Source organism: Bombus affinis, chromosome 1, assembly GCF_024516045.1.
Source record: "Bombus affinis isolate iyBomAffi1 chromosome 1, iyBomAffi1.2, whole genome shotgun sequence".
NCBI classification, from domain to species: Eukaryota; Metazoa; Arthropoda; class Insecta; order Hymenoptera; family Apidae; genus Bombus; species Bombus affinis.
Genome location: NC_066344.1, coordinates 5,048,410 through 5,064,965, shown reverse-complemented (window position 1 = coordinate 5,064,965; position 16,556 = coordinate 5,048,410). Strand labels below are relative to the sequence as shown.

At 33.6% G+C, this 16,556-nt stretch overlaps 2 protein-coding genes across 6 annotated transcripts in view; one reads left to right on the top strand and one right to left on the bottom strand.

Moving 5' to 3' along the window:
* The window catches only part of LOC126915150 (glycogen-binding subunit 76A), a 156,633-nt gene extending 152,835 nt beyond the window's left edge, over window positions 1–3,798 (top strand). Inside the window, exon 3 of the transcript XR_007710067.1 lies at window positions 484–3,798. The gene's annotated coding sequence lies outside the window, so the exon portion shown is untranslated. The remainder of the gene's footprint in view (window positions 1–483) is intronic.
* The window catches only part of LOC126915304 (heparan sulfate 2-O-sulfotransferase pipe), a 120,615-nt gene that overhangs the window by 52,704 nt on the left and 51,355 nt on the right, over window positions 1–16,556 (bottom strand). The gene's annotated exons all lie outside the window — the stretch shown is intronic.

Here is a 16,556-nt window from a genome sequence, read left to right as displayed (position 1 = left end):
CGAGATCTTCTAAATAATTTAAAACAAATGAGCATAAATCACTCGTTAGGTAAATTATACAAAAAATATCATCGCCGTTAACTGTTGTACCAATTGATTTTATTTTCTACCACATTTAACCGCATGCTCAGTTTTTAAACGTTTTAATAAAGAGCCTGTTATAAACTCGTTATTTATTAAAATAAATGTGTATACTAATTTAATACTTCTCACTACTGCGTGCATTATTTTACAACTTTATCCATCACTCCGTTTCGCTACTTTCCATTTGTCAAAACTTCGATTCAAAACTTTCTTTCACCCCTTGATAATCCAAGTTCCATGGAATAAACGAACAATCTGAGAAATCCGATTATTAACGATCTCGCGTTACGTAGCGTCAGCAACAAAAACTAACCATATTTTTCACGTCCTGGAACACCTCTCGAGGAAGCTATTAGCCGAGAACCATTAGCACCGAGTAATTCGAGGTCTTATTTCCAGCTTACTAGGACGAACCACGAGGTCTTGCCTTCGCCCTATCGCTGGAATTACTGGCTTGGAATTAGGTTTTGATCAGATCATCCTGGCAACTTCCTACATCGACACGATCTTCCAGCGAAACGCAACAACGGATGTTTCCTCGTTTCGCCAACCGAGAGAAGAATCGTTCTGTTCTTCTAATTAATCCACACACGTTCTCGCGTTTCTCGACTAGAATGCTATCGGTTAACGACAGGGAGGAACCTTCATATAACGAACCATTGAGGCGTCGAGAGGAACGTCCATGAACTCTCAACAGCTCGTAAAACAAACATGGGTAACGTTGAACGTGGAGCAATTTCGCTGGCGATCCAGCGAAGATCGTGAGAAGCGCGAAACGTGGTGAACGAGTGTAGCTACACAAATCTCGGCGTTGCTGTAATAGACGAATAATTGTCGAGGTATAAGCGAACGATGGAAATTTTGGATTTGAGAATATGAGCAAGGTAATTAACGAGCAGCTAGTGAGTAACTAACAGAATCAATCGGCAACGATGTAAAATATTTGGTTAGTAGCAAAAGACGAGCACATTCACGTTTAAGCCTCGCTTGGAAATTTGTCGCTGGATGAGGCGGATCGTTGAGTTTGAAAGCGTATGAACGTTGTCGAGAGGCGAGTTAAACTTTGCGATTTACTGCTGCTTATTCGGATCATCGTAAAAATGAATTTTCGATTTCATACGTAAACTATTTCCATTGTTTCATATCGAACGAAATAAACGGATTGCCAATAGTATTAATTAAAGATTAATTAACAAAATCTTGCTCTAGGAAGTACATTCCTTTCCTCGTTGAAAACGACAGAATTTTCTGCCGAGCCTGGTAAGTTCTTAAACGTTATGTTTAACTTTAATTCGCCACTGTAAATGTTCTTAAAGACATACTGAATAAAAGGAAATTCTTTTAGTAGGTTACAGAGGGCGAGGTTCGTTTACATTGATCGATTCATCTCGACCTTCCTTGTAAAAGACGAAGAAGATATTTTAATTTCAATATTATACAATGATATTAGTAAACCTATTTATGCTGAAAGACAAAATTACACGGACATGTCCTTTTGTGTATGTTAAAGGACGCGTAAAAGTGTATAAGTATACATAGATATAAATATTTGTTTCTGTACAATTATGCGAACAGAAAGCTACGGCTAGCTAATTAGGCTATTTGTCAACAACGAGCGTAATGATAAAAATACAATCGACTAATACAACGTTATCACAAAGCCAGATCAGAGAAATAGCGATCAAACGCGTTAAACAAACACAACCATTTAATCGTTGTGATAAATGAACTAAAATAATGTCACTAAATGAATCAAAAGATTTAATGGACGAAGGAGCAAGGTACAATATACGAGATGTTGATCGTTCTAGATTAATCTAGGTGGTACACGCCTCTATGAGCAATGAAACGAGCTTTTTTGTTGGGAACGATAAAACAAACAGCAGAAAAGTCAGACGCCACCCTATAGGAGGGAAAGTTTGTCGGGGAGAATAACCCGAGGGAAATGTGTTTCCCCGAGTTAACATTTATTTACCGAGCTACGTTGGTGGCTAATAGGTTGCTTGCGTGCTAATTAAAAGGGAAATGAATTCTATCTGAGCGAAATGCCATCAGTTCTTATTACGTACATTAATGCGAAAATTTCGCGTGCGATTCAAACACGCGACAGCATCGTGGATGTAATAAATATAGATAGTAATCCTAGACTAACGAGTCGACGTATCTTTGCTTAATTGGCTAAATACACTAAGCAAAATAGCAAAGCTCAGGGTAGTTAATATCACACGCCTTCCTCAATTTTTTTTTTATTTCTCATTTTGCCATTTACTTCAAAAGAAGTGCGTTTTACAAATTCACGAAAAATTCCCCTAAATGTAAAATATGATTTTATTGGAAATTATAGTTTCCAGTTCAAATCGCGTACAACAGATCGTACAAAAATACGTACAATATTTATCCAAATTAGATTTCAATGAAAATACGAGAGAAATAAATATGTATGAAAAAGTTTTATTTTTTTGAAAATTAGAAATTTCCGTGTGCTAATCTTTCGAATCTTAACGCACGTATCCTTTCGAGAAAAAGGTATTGTACGGAAGCTCGTCGATTGATTCGCTTGACAGAAGCGTTCTTTTGCGATAATTAAGCTGAGAACTATAGCTTTCTGACAGGCCTTTGTAATAGCCCTGCATTAGATCCTATTATATTAACGATAATTACGAACTTGATATTCACCGTTGCTCACAGACGCCTGATTAACAGAATATCGCACGATTAATTTAATGCGATTTCTTCGTCTTTCGCTATTTATCGTCTCCTATAATTAAAATCATTAAAAATGGTGAATCGAAAAGCGCGTAAAACGATGGAAGCAGCGAGTTGGAAGCGAGTGGAAACTCGTTTTATTTGCACGCTCGAGCTGCCATTTTTATAATTATTGTGGTTCACTTTGGCGAAAGTGAATCAATTCTATTTGTAGGCGAATTATTATTCCAAATATATGGTAATTAAAATATATAGATATAATAAATAAAGGTATATAAAGTATATATTTAAATAATGATAGCGTACGTCATTTTTAATAAAATATTATTGAAGAGAAACGATTAAAATTAAAATACAAATGAATATTAATATTATAAAATTAATATTATCATTTAACGCGATTAAAGTACATATTCTGAATCATAAGCAATTATACCAATTACGTACTTTTAAAAAAGTTAATTTCCTGAAAAGATGTATTTAAAAATGTGAATTAAAACGTGACACAGTTTTTCTTCGACGGCTTTTCCTCCTTCAATTTTCTTTTGTATAAGGGGTAATTGGAACATGAATTAACAAAGGACCATTCGGAATATATGCATTTAACATTCTTCCGCAAGAGGGTGGAGTTTCACTTTGCGAGAATCCGTTGAATCAAGATAACCATCCATGCTTCTTTGTCTTTTGCTATTGAGAACCGTATTCATGTTTATTCCGTAAATTTTTAGGATAATACAGAAACGTATCGTAGAAAATATAATAGAAAATGTATGTGATAACCGGTTTTTATTTTATTATTAAAGGTTTTACGAGTTTGTACGCTGTGAAACAAGTCTATTGTGCACAGTAGAATAACTGCACTATGGTCAGACACATGAGTCATATGGCTCAAGCTATTTCGTAACTGAAGAAATCAAACGTTTCGAAAAATTTTTATTGAAATATCTATGCAAAAATATATTTTTTAATTTGCTGTAACATTTTATGCAATTATACTCAAGGATTAATTACTTATCACGATTTCTGATTTATTAAATTCAATCGTTTCTCTATAAAAGGGAATAAAATATCTTTATCAATCTCTGTCGTTAAAGATTTATTTGTTAAATCATCTATTCTCGAGACATCAATTAAGCCTAGTCAATTATTGAGAATTTTCTCTGCTTTTTGTTCTTCCTGAAATTGAGTTCTGACAGGTACGAACAATTATTCATATTTAAAAGATGCTGTATTTTCTCTACAATTAAACATTACTATGTGAACAATTCTTTCACTATGAAAAGATTGCCATTCATGATATATAAAGATGGTATGACGTATTGCCAATTGGTTTACTCTTCCTGCTTATTTCCTCGCTGCAATTTATTTTTCTTCCAATCATCAACTACCGCTGTATTACAGGCAAAAACTAGATCTGCAGATAATCTGAAGCATCCGTAACTGTAGAAGAAACTCTCAACACTCTTATAAAAACGTTGACACAATAGGATACAGTAAATATCAAGGAATGAAATATCTACTCTCGTCCCACGGTTTTAAACTAGCATTATAAGCGATACCAACGTAAACTATATATTTGAAAAACACTCTAATAGAAATAAAATTTCCGATTTTTGTATTCTTCAATGCAAATCGTCTTTATTTCAGTGGAAATGCAAAACGTATAATTTTTATGCAAATTATTTCCATAGTGATCTGTATACTTTTTAATACATTTAAATATGCCTGAAATATAACTTGTGCGACTGTATTCCGATTAATATTTCTTACATATTACGCATTTTCCATTTCAAGTTAAAAATCTATTTGTTTTACAAAAATATTCTATTCTGGCTTGACATAAATTCTTTCCTTTGTTCCTTTTGAGATTCGAGGGAAATTGAAAATGATGTTTTTATATAGAACTAATATAGATATACCATATACGATATCGTAATGAATATAAAACAATCATAGGAAGATTTATTGCAAGTGAAAGACTTATTTCAATATGATTGTAAGTTAATGTAATTAAGGTGTTAGTTTATGACGTATTATTGTTTGATATAATTTAATTTACTGCATTAATTCCTGAACCAATGCATTGGTAAATATTTAGAGAGATATTTGTACTCAAAGAAATGCATAAATAAATCAAGTAATAAAGTAATTAAGATAAAAGCAATAATCTCTGTTTAATAATATTTAAATCAAATTTGGAACAAGTATTTTTATCCCAATATTTTATATACCTACCTCATTGATAAAAAAAAAAAATAAATAGAATAGTTATCCAGGTACAGCTCATAAATTATGAAGATCAAAAAATTAATTTTTAGAATTGTTGTCTCTCTGCTTACATTCGCATCGTCTAAAAACTGTGGAACTAATTTTCACAGTGTTTCCTTTGTTCTATATCTTAGTGTCCGAAAAGGAAAATACGCTGCGGTTCATCTCGATCCGTTTTGTGGAAGCCGAGGAACAGCCTGGCGTCTGAGTCGTATGCTTTGTAGTGATCAAGCAACGATAGTCACCGTTTATCATCTGTGTCGTGCTTTTTCCGAAATCGAACCTTTTTATAATCTAATAACATTTTTTATCACGCAGACCAACCTAACTGTCAGTATAAAAAATATGTAGGTGTATCATTCGTAAAAATTCATCTGCTTGAAAATCGTTCCGTGTATATCAGTAGCCCACGCGAACGAAGTCGTGGGCAAACGCTAGCAATTCTTAGAAAAATATCGTAATACCGGAGCACCGCGTCGATTTCAAAAATGTAAAACCTTCGTGCCTACGTTTGTTCAGACGTATTTGAAAAATTCAACGCGTGGAACGCGCTCATAAATTTTACGACACGCCGGCTCGGAATCATTTTATACATCGAGCACGATCTCGGTCGTGACCGTGAAAGCTTCCCACATGGCGTAGCTACGAACTGGGCCGACGATAACGCACAATAGAAAGCACTTGGAATTGCAAAGCAATCGGCGCACCATCATTTCCGCGAGGTTATGTCGTTTGTCAGATCGTGTTCTTACGGCCCGTCATCCGGTGATCTTGATTCGTCCCAAGAAATTCCTGACCTGGACAGTTTCGGAATTACAAAGCTGCGATTGTCGTCTACCGCGTGCATGATATACCCGAGGCTGTTCTGTAAAAACGGAACAATGAGATTCCCAGCGGTACTTTATCTTCCCGTTTTCTTGATTCTCAAATGATCATCGTCGTATTTTTATCCTGCTTGGTAATAATTGGTAAATTAATGCTTGGTAATATCGCAGCACGTCCCTGATAAGAAAGAGTTTGTTGAGAAAACGTAGATTTAAATAATAAAAATATGCTCTTTCTTCTTCGATTTATTATTATTTCTTATTATTCTTTTTCTTCTTTCCTTTCTTATGAATTAATTCTTATTATTTATAAAAAAATCGTAGTCGTTAATTAGATAGTAATTGATAGAATAAGTGGTACGTTGAAAAAATGTCAATTTTATGAGAGTAGGTACACCGGTCATCCTGCGAATTCGTATTATCGTTGATATTGATACAGGATATTGATATAGGATTTTTACATCGAGAGAATAAACAGCTCGTTACGCATTGGGTATTTTCGTAGAAAAAATGTGTAATTTTGTATTTTCAATTGAAAGTTCGGAGTTTTGGATTTGAAAATATTTTAATCAGGGTAATTCCACTGTAAATTTGTTTTTATTAATTTTTGGTATAAAATGTATATAACAAGTTTGTAGACATGTTTGCAAAAAAGCTAAACCACTTCTACTTCACTTTTCACTGTAGGATTTAAATACTGCAATATTTCTGCAATTAACGTGCCAACTTGAATTCACTAGATGCGAGCTAAATTTATTCGATGTAATAGCAACAGTTTGTTAGCAAGGTAATAGTTTACAAAAAATGATTAAATACGCAAATAAATTAATTTCTAATAAGATAACATCGAGAAATTTTCGAATTTGTAAAATATTCATAATTAATTTTTTAATAACTATTGATTAATAAAATCAACGCTCTCCTTAATAATTACGTTATTCTATTCTGCATAATTTCCACGTGTACTTACCGTTAAAATATCGCTATTCCACTTCACCATAAACCATGACTAATTATCACTTAACATTTGAGAAACATAATAAAATACCATGTGGCTATAACTACGACTTTCATTCATTCAAAAAAAAAAAAAAAAAAAAAAAGTAAAAACGAGAATAATTGCTAGAACTACCCTTTTAGATAAAGAAAACGTTTCTTTATACCTTGCGATGGAAATAATAATAAATAATGGCAATCAAGACGATATTTAACTTGTATCACATTTTCTGCCATCATCAAGAACATTATTTTTATTAAAACGTAAAATAATTATTAGAAAAGACCGGTGATCCAAAAATTCTGTTATTCTAATGCTGAAGCATTTCCTAATTAATTCAAATATTAAGGGTTGTAGTGTGATTTATCTACATTCTAACACACATTTATATACATTTTGAAGCACAACGTCTCTTGATTACTTTGAATACTGTTATTTAGCCTGCAACCTATCAAGTATAATTTGTCACGTTCGATTCGAATCACCAGGAATCACGAGCCTCAAAATTTGATGCAAAGACTAGAATGAAATTTGTGTTTAACCGTGGGAACAATAAGCTAACTTATTAATATTAATTTCTCAATTCGATAGAAAGTAAAACCGCAAATCTACAACAAAGTAACGAATAAACTTTTAAATATCGATCTCTTTGCTTGGATAACAACGAATATTAAGAGAAAGAACTTTCCCCTTTTCTAATCGAAAATGCAACAAAGTAGACACAGTTTTACCAATGATTACATATTTCTTCGACAATCAAATGCAACAAATGAAAGAAACTCTTTAATTATACTCGAAGATCAATTGCAATTTCAATCTTCCTTATTTTTAAGAACGTTGAATTCTCCTATCTAATTTTCGATCATAGATATCATTGCCAGATTGTTTAGAATTTTTTTCAAGACGATATTACAGAGGTTTCGACTTGATTAGTTTCTGAAATTACAGTTCAGAGGTTACGGTATTATTTCCATGATAAAAATGATATAGTATGTCTAGTAAGAGTGGGAAAGTGTCTGTAAAAGACGTTAATACGATAATTACCAACGTCACGGTACTTTCCGTGGTTAAGAAATATTTACGAGCATTCCTTTATGAAAGGGACACCATAAACTATCTCTCAGATATTGAACTTGACTACGAGGAAGTCACGTTGTGCGTTCCATGTAGACACGTTAAGAATTATGTTTGCCTACAAATAATAGCGAAGGGAAACGTGCACCCTTATTTTTTCTAATCTTTATCGTAGATTTTTGATGAAATTTTAGTAAAGAATGATACCTTTCGCGACAAACATAAACACGTGAAGTAATGTTTTTATCGTTTCACGAAAAAATGTTTAACAATCAGTGCATCTCCTCGATTTTTCATCCCCCCTTTGTACTTGTATATTCTTTTCTCATCGTTATTTTACGATCAATCTTTAACGTGTTATCATACAAACAGCACTTTCATTTATCAATTCTGTTCTCTTGATGGATGCAACAAAACCATTGAAAGCAGCGACCCTCGAACGTTTTGCAGCAACGTGCAACAAATTCGCAAAGAATAACGCACCTATATCGAAACAAGGACGAAGGATACTACGCGATAAAAGGCAGTCAAATATCAAGTAACAGGAATTAGAATAAAAATAAATACGTATTATCGTATTGGGTTGGCAACTAAGTATACAAACGCGTTTCGATCGAACATTACGACTAAAAATAAGCTAAATAATGTGTGGAGGTTGACTAAACGAGTGGTTGAATTTGTAATAGAAAAATATATTGAAATAAGTATAGGTATAAGCATAAGTACAGGTATAGTGTACGCTGATCCAGATCCTCACTCTTCAGTGTTACAATACAATAGCAAGAAGGTGTTCTAGAGAGCACGTTCATATATTTATAGCAAAGAACATTAGCAAAAAGTTAATCACGGTGTGTAGTTCTAGCTGAAGGCTACAAGAAACAGCAATAGAAATCTACTTATAGCTGTTTTGTTTCTAGACCTTACAACCCAAAACAAAATTTATATTCAAGTACACAATAACATGGACCTCTGCTTATTTTCAATTTTTTTCACTAAATTCTATTCTCTTCGTAACAGCGGTCTGCAGGTCATAGATACACAAAAGAAAAGGTATAGAGTTTTTCTTGAAATTTAATTACTTCTGCATAATGGCTAAGATTTTTTAAATAAGTGAATCTTTCTGAAAACTTGTAGAAACTCGATCTGTGATGTTAACCGCTAAACAAATTGATAGTAGACAATCGGTAAAAAGAAATATATTAGAACGAAACCTTAATTAACTCGTCACTGTATTCGCAATTATACATTTTAAGATGCGAGGGTCAATGAAAACCAAATTTTCCATAAATTAAAAAATAACAGATCCGTTATGAGAACGAGACAAATTTTACCGATCGTATAATAATCAATATCGAAACGTTGGTAAATAGAACTGTATAGTGTTCGAGATACGTTTCGAGAACAGAGACAAGAAAAAGAAGAGCGTGAGAGCAAGAAAAGAACGATGGTTGCTGTAAACGGAGCATCGTTTCCGCATTCGACCAGTATCCACGATCGCAGAACGAGTCGCCATAGCTCATTCTCGATCTTGATCCTGACCATGAAAAGGCCACGGCGCACACGGAGCACATACCGCTCGGACGTATTACGAGTTGTGGCCGCACGATATTATCGCGAACGAGAGGTGCGAACGTAACTTCGCCAAGAAGTGAAAATCACCTCGTTAATCTGCTCCTCGACTTATCTCGCAAGATCGTCCATTGCTTTCTTCATTCGGCCGCTTCCTCTATCCTTCTCTTATCTACTTCACTTTCCTTCCTAATTATAATTATCGATCAAAACTGCTGAACCATTTTAACGAAGATGATTTCGCGCTGCTTGTTCTTCAAGCGAGAAAGAAAGAAGATCGTGCTCTGATATTACGTGTAATCTTCGATGCAGGATTCTTTCGTGAGCATCAATGGTTCTATATATGGTAGCCGGGTTTGAGAATTTCAGAAAAAGTAGAGTAGAGGAAGTGTACAGTCGGTCACGAAAGTGTACGCGCGTCTATTGAATTTTCTGCATCTGATTTGTCGAAAAAGCTGAGAACGTAACGTTTGTCACAGAGTCATTTGTATCTGCGTGGAATGCAATTGCCTTTAATGCGTTTTTGAAGGGAAGTGAAGAAATTAGAACGTCTAACTGAGAAGAACCTCGGGATACGAATATATCAGAGATTACAAAACCTTTAACATTTGTCATAAGTGAGGAGATAGTAGGATATTATTTATATGATATTGCATTATATTATTACAAATAAAAAGAAAGAAATATATAAAGAAGATATTAATATAATATTAAGCCTATTATTTCTATGATCTGATCTAGATATACCAAGTAATTTTTGTAATATTGTATTTTATACCTTTATATTTGTTTTATTTTCAGAAAGGTGAAAGTGAATAAATCGTATTATATTATGAAAATATGTGTCTTAATGTGCAAGAATATTAGTAGAGAACGTGTAATAACGTTCTTGCTGTAATATTTTATGTTTAAGGGATACATGTTGAAGATATAGAGAAATATTACGTAACTTGAACATTAAGTTAAATGATTTTGAGTTTTCTTTTTGCCTCTTCTATCGCTCCGATAATTCACTTTCGAAGACTTTATGTATTTATTAAAAGAAATGGATGATCTCAACATCGGAGATCAGATTTTAACACGAAGATCATCTTCAGCTATTGATTTCCATATGATTCAAGATATCGTAGTATGATATTACGTGTAACGAAAATCGAGCATCTTAGACATCATGGACTTTCGTAGTGACCACCTAAATTTGACAGAAAGTAAAAGAGAAGATAAATATACAAATAAAATCGGATGACTTTCAGCCCCTTGTTCCCATTTTATTAGGGCATGACAGATAAGAGAAAGATATAAGAAAATTGCAGTTAAAATGAAATGATTTCGAACCGTGGAAATCAACTTTCTAAGAAGATTTTGTTAGCAATGCTCTTTCACTTGCTAGTCACTTGCGTTAGAAATGATGAGCGTATTTTTCTTTCTATTACAGCATAAGAATTTTTATCACTTTCTATTTATTTTTATACACTCTCTCTAGTAGTCCATATTCTTACATTTTCTCATAGATGTGCGCGAAGGACATGGCAAATTGCAATGTAATTTCGCTGATAAAACATACTGCGAACACAAGAGATATTTTAGTCTAAAGAAATACTCTAATTCGACATATATATTACTTTGTATCTTCTTTCACATTTTAATAATTTCATCTATCTTTGTTGTTTCTCGTCTGAGCCGCTTCTTCAGTAATTTCTTAATTCCTCTCCCTTTTCGAATGTTAATTTCGCGAAGAAACAAATGGATCGACATTGTGAATTTACTCTGAAGGTTGACTCGATCTTCCGGATTTTAATTGCGACTAGAAAGTAGGAAAACACAAAGATTTGACAGGAATTTTTTTGGATTGTTATATGAATCTGCCTAATCTCATTTTCACGACTGAAAAATGTTCATTTCTCTTCCTCTGGATTAGCAACATCATGGGTTGAACGTTATCTCTTTCATCAAAGAGAAAATTAGTGGGATTAGTTTACATTTGATTGGCGAGAAACAACATAATCATTAATTTTACCTACGAGACTGTATGGTTTGAAGATTAACCTTAACCTTAATAAAGGTCAAAGATATTACTTTCTGGGATGACAGAAAAATATTTTATTCGATGAAAAATGTCAGAACATTTCGGTAGAGAAGAAATTCATTGGGAAGTTTTATTCGTTAAAAATTTCTCAAAAAATATAAAATCAACTTCCATTTTAGTTCCGATGTTTTCTAATTTCAACAGATCCCATTATTTCCATGATACAATACGTTATTTTCTGGAAAATTTTACCAAGTATATGAATAAAAAACTTTTACAAGAAAACTAACTATTGTTGTTAGAAATATACTGATAAGGTAACATAATTTAATATTTTTTTAAATTTCGACTTGCAAGTCTTGGGATTTCGTTTTAATTAAATTTAGTTTCATTTTAAAACACGATAGTATGAAATCTCATTCATATTCATGATTGATTTAACGTATATTTTAGATACAGCCTTAATGTCGTTTATTGTAATTCTAAGCGAAGACGACTGGCTATGAAATACTATTAAAGATTATCTCAAATATGATTATCATGGAAGCTTAATCAACTCGATCGTACGCAATTAAAGTAGTATCTATTCTGTCTTCTTCCGCTTATAGTTTTAATTGCAACCGAGATAGATTCGTTTGCTGTTTCTTCACTCGCTTCGAAACATTTGTCTCTGTTAAAGTAATTACAGTGTAATCATTTTTATGTCATACTTGCGCAAAATATCACCAATATGAAAAATCAATTTTCTATAACGATATCACTAGCAAATATATAAATATTTTCGAATTTCTAAAATCTTCGATATATTTAAATCTTCCATTAATTTTTTTATTTTACAGTTCTTAAAGAATATCTTGTATCTCATGAGTATTCAATTTCTTCAATTCCGATTAACAACTAATTAATCAAAGTTATACGAGGAAAATTTCATACATAATTCGCTTCTCTCCCTTTGATACTTTCCATATTTCCCACATAATCGACCACTCTTTTAGAGCTCTGTTCCTAACACAAACGAAATATCGACGATCGTCGTCAAATCGCCAGCAAAAGCAAGCATCGACGTTAATAGAGAAATCCATTGGAAATTAACCAAAGCTTCCTACAGGCTCGCCATCCTGGATCAAATGTTAACGACCATAGGCCGCTCTCTTCGCCAAAATAACACCCTTTCGACCACCAAAGGCTACCACTCTACTCACATGACTTCCTTTCATACAACACCCTCCCCACCATCACGCACGATACGCCTCAGGAGCTTTATCCTCTTCAGCAGCTCGCAAGAGAACCGCGATTGAACTTTCATTTCAGACGGGTATTCGCCAAGAACCGCTATTAATCCATTTCTCCGTCTCGAAGAGATATTTCATTCCGTTTATTCTGCATTCTGCCCCTTTCTTCCACTCGAACGTCATTCCCTTTCACTTCTCTCGGCCACCTGCGAGACGGGTTATTTCGCCGGAGCCTCTTCTGCATTTTCTACGGGCTAGAGAGCGACCGTGATTTCCGTTTTCTCCTTGGTGAACGACCCATCGCTCGATTATCCCCTGGATTTCGCGCGCTTTTCCTCTTTTCGAAGCATTTTTTTTTTTGTCTCCTCTCCCTTTCTTCGGGTTACGTTCGCTTCTTTACGGTTCCGACTCATTTTCCGGGTCGAGGGAGATAAAGCTGGAATTTCCTTTCTGAGTGATGGATAACGAGGACGGGGTTGAAGGATCCTTTTTGTTCGTTTTTTACACGGTTGCTAGATAATTAATCCTTTTGGCTGTGATACAAAGTTTGAAGAATACGACTATCGAAAGTAGCTTGTGAATATTACCATAGGTACAGGATTAGTCAACGATATTAATTTTGATTGTGAGTTGTGAGCGAAGAAATTAAATATTCGCGGAGTATAAAATATCGTTTGAAAAGTTACGAGGTGAGAGTTTTAATGCGAGATCGATGTAAAAAGTGTTCTCGGAGTTGGGTGAAAAAGTTCGTGGATAGGTCGTCGTGTGACGATTAATGTCTTTATTTCGGGCTAAATGTATTCATGCTGTAAAAGGGTATTTCTTGCAACTGGGCCAAGCCATAACTCCAACGTGACAGAGGGAACATGAAAATTTCACTAGGCAAGCATAAACTATTTCAAGCGACGTATTTTCTGTGACAGTGGAACTGTTTCAAAGATCGAGTAAATGTTCTCATATTTATTTATATCGCAGCCTTCGCACATTTTCCATGTTTCATCAGTGCGGACGATATAGGAAATAATGTTCACGTTATGAAAACCGCTACAGTGGCCTCAGTAGACTATAAAGTTAACCGTACGATTAAACCTTAACTCTACCACGATCTTCGAGTATTTATGTTTCAATCTCGTCCCAACGAGCAAGGATATCCTTAACATTTTTAAAAAGAAGGTTAAAACGTAGATGTATCAATGGCGATTCTTCCATATTTTCTTGAAACTTGACGATACTTCTTAACGATAGAAAAGCTCGATCGTATCGAACAGAAGCCAGAAACGTAGCGATATTTAAAATATGGAAATACGTTTTAAATATTCACTCAGCGAAAATCATATTTCATCTAACCGAGGAAATGTCGCTCTTCCTGTCAATTGATTTATTTTCGTCCGTTAAAGTATGCAAGACAAGGGACACATAAATGAATCTATTTCACTTATGTAATTAATTACTAATTACTGATTATAATTAGCACGAGTCGTACAAAATTATCTGCATAGTTGTATTTTACAATATCTGTTCGATTGATCTTACTATAGGAATAACGTCAAATTTCAGGATGTGATCAGTGAACGGAAGCGATTAGTGAGTTCTTTAATAGATTCTTTTACTTTTTTTTCCTCTAAAATTGTATATATTATTCCGTATCTTATCCCTCGAAGCTCGGAAGATATTCTAGTTACAACGAAATATTACTCCTGGCTCATTTTAATACCATTAAATCACGCGGACTCGACTGATGAAAGATTAACAAGAACCTCTGTTCCTTATTCCTGTTTATTGGCCTTGCCTACAGGATGTGACGAGGTTCGATGCATCTTAGTCTCGTCTCATTAATGCTTCTCTTATTCGTGAACCTGACATATTACGTCTTGATTTTGCTGTGACATCCAACCTGTTCTATAGATAGACTTCTTATTCAATTTAAATAACTCGTATACGTGTAAATGTGACGATATCGATTCTAATAATTTTCGTTTGAACATCGTAGTATATATTAGCAGTGTACTTTTTAATAATTTTAATTTACGATCAATAGCAACGTGCTTTTATCGGACATATTATGCTGAATCGTTCAGTTATTTTAAATATCACTTATAGAAATGTATATCTGTATAAGTCGGATAATAGTTTTATTATTAAAATTTGAAAAGAATCAAGTGGAAATAGAAAATCGACTTTATCTTTCTAATTTAGATCGCTAAAAAGCTGTATCGTTGAACTGCTCGATAATATTCGAGAGTACCTTTTGCACAGTTTGAATTATTCATAGTTACGATAGCAGCTCGAAAAAAATTGTTAAAAACCGGTAGTCATACTAACTTCATAAATTTGGTTTTTTATTCATCAAATATATGTTATTATATCCTTTTTATAAGTATAATATTATAATACCAGGCAACGAGTACAATAACTAACGTTAAATCGAACTCGTTCGCATATCACAACACGATCTGGAAAGCGTACTCTGTAAAATGCTGCTGTTCTTCTATAAAATTCATGTTACAAGTTATAACCATAATTCGTAGTTCGTGCCAGACTCCGTATCATATTTATAAATCGTCGATCTTTATCTTTCGCCAAAGATAACCGATTCGCTTCATTTTCCTTATCTCAGATGAGTATCAGCCACGTCCAATTTTATTTGTGAATGAAATTATGCAATCGATTATCTGTAATTTTCAACATGTAAAAAATTCACTTGAAACGATATCCTGTTCCAGAATCCAAGATATGGAAATTGGGTTCTATAGGTACGACTCGTTAATCCAAATACGATTTAAAACGTCGAGCATATTTGGCACTGAATAATATTAAATTATGGAATAGTTTTTGTCACATTGTACACGTATTGTGCATATTAATTGGCAGGTGTATAGATCATTAAAGAGAAACTCCATAATTATGTTTTATTAAGACCTTTTTGCCGTGTAGTCTTTGTTTGTTCTCCGTTTCATGAACGAAACCGATTGTTCCGTATGGAAACGAAAGTGAAACCAATACTACGTTAGGTTAATTGTTACGTCGAAAGATATTTGTAAAATTTGTTACTTTGTTTGATTGCTACCGTAGGATTTATCATTCCAGCGAACAGTTTCGTTATGTTTGTTATGGTTATCAATATACAAAAAATGATTCCTTTTATAATTTACTATTCTCGCAAATGTTTGTGAATGGACATTTTTTACATCTAACAAATAATAGCGCAGGTAAATTTAAGAAGAGAACACAATCTTTTACATATATGAAAAGAATGATAATTATAGTTCGTTATTTTGATCCAGAAATAAATTAGTTCAGTATGTATGAATTGTAAGAAAAATTATTTTCTTTTCAAAGTTTGCCACGAATTATTCAATGCTCTCGACTGAAATATCTTTCTTCGTCGTAAATGACTTCGTTAACGAAAAATACTTCGTTAACGATGATCTTGTTTCATTGAAAAGAGTTCTATTTTGTATGTTTCCTTTCTTACCTCTTATACCCCCCTCCCTCAAACATTACATTTACCAATCGTTCATATATACCGTGATTCACTTTTTGAAATTATCTTTAATGAGAGTGGCGCACAGTGGAGCCGCGGCAGAAAGGAATTCTTTTCTCATTGACAATAAGTAGAACGCTGGAAATGAGGTCAAGAGATATGAACTCTCCGAGCAAGGCGATGCATCCATTCCCTTCAAGCAACAGTCTAAACCATGATAAAAGGTTTTTGCATAGCATCGCTGTATATTCTGTGTACATTTCTGTAAACTCTACTTTCCCACTTAAATAAT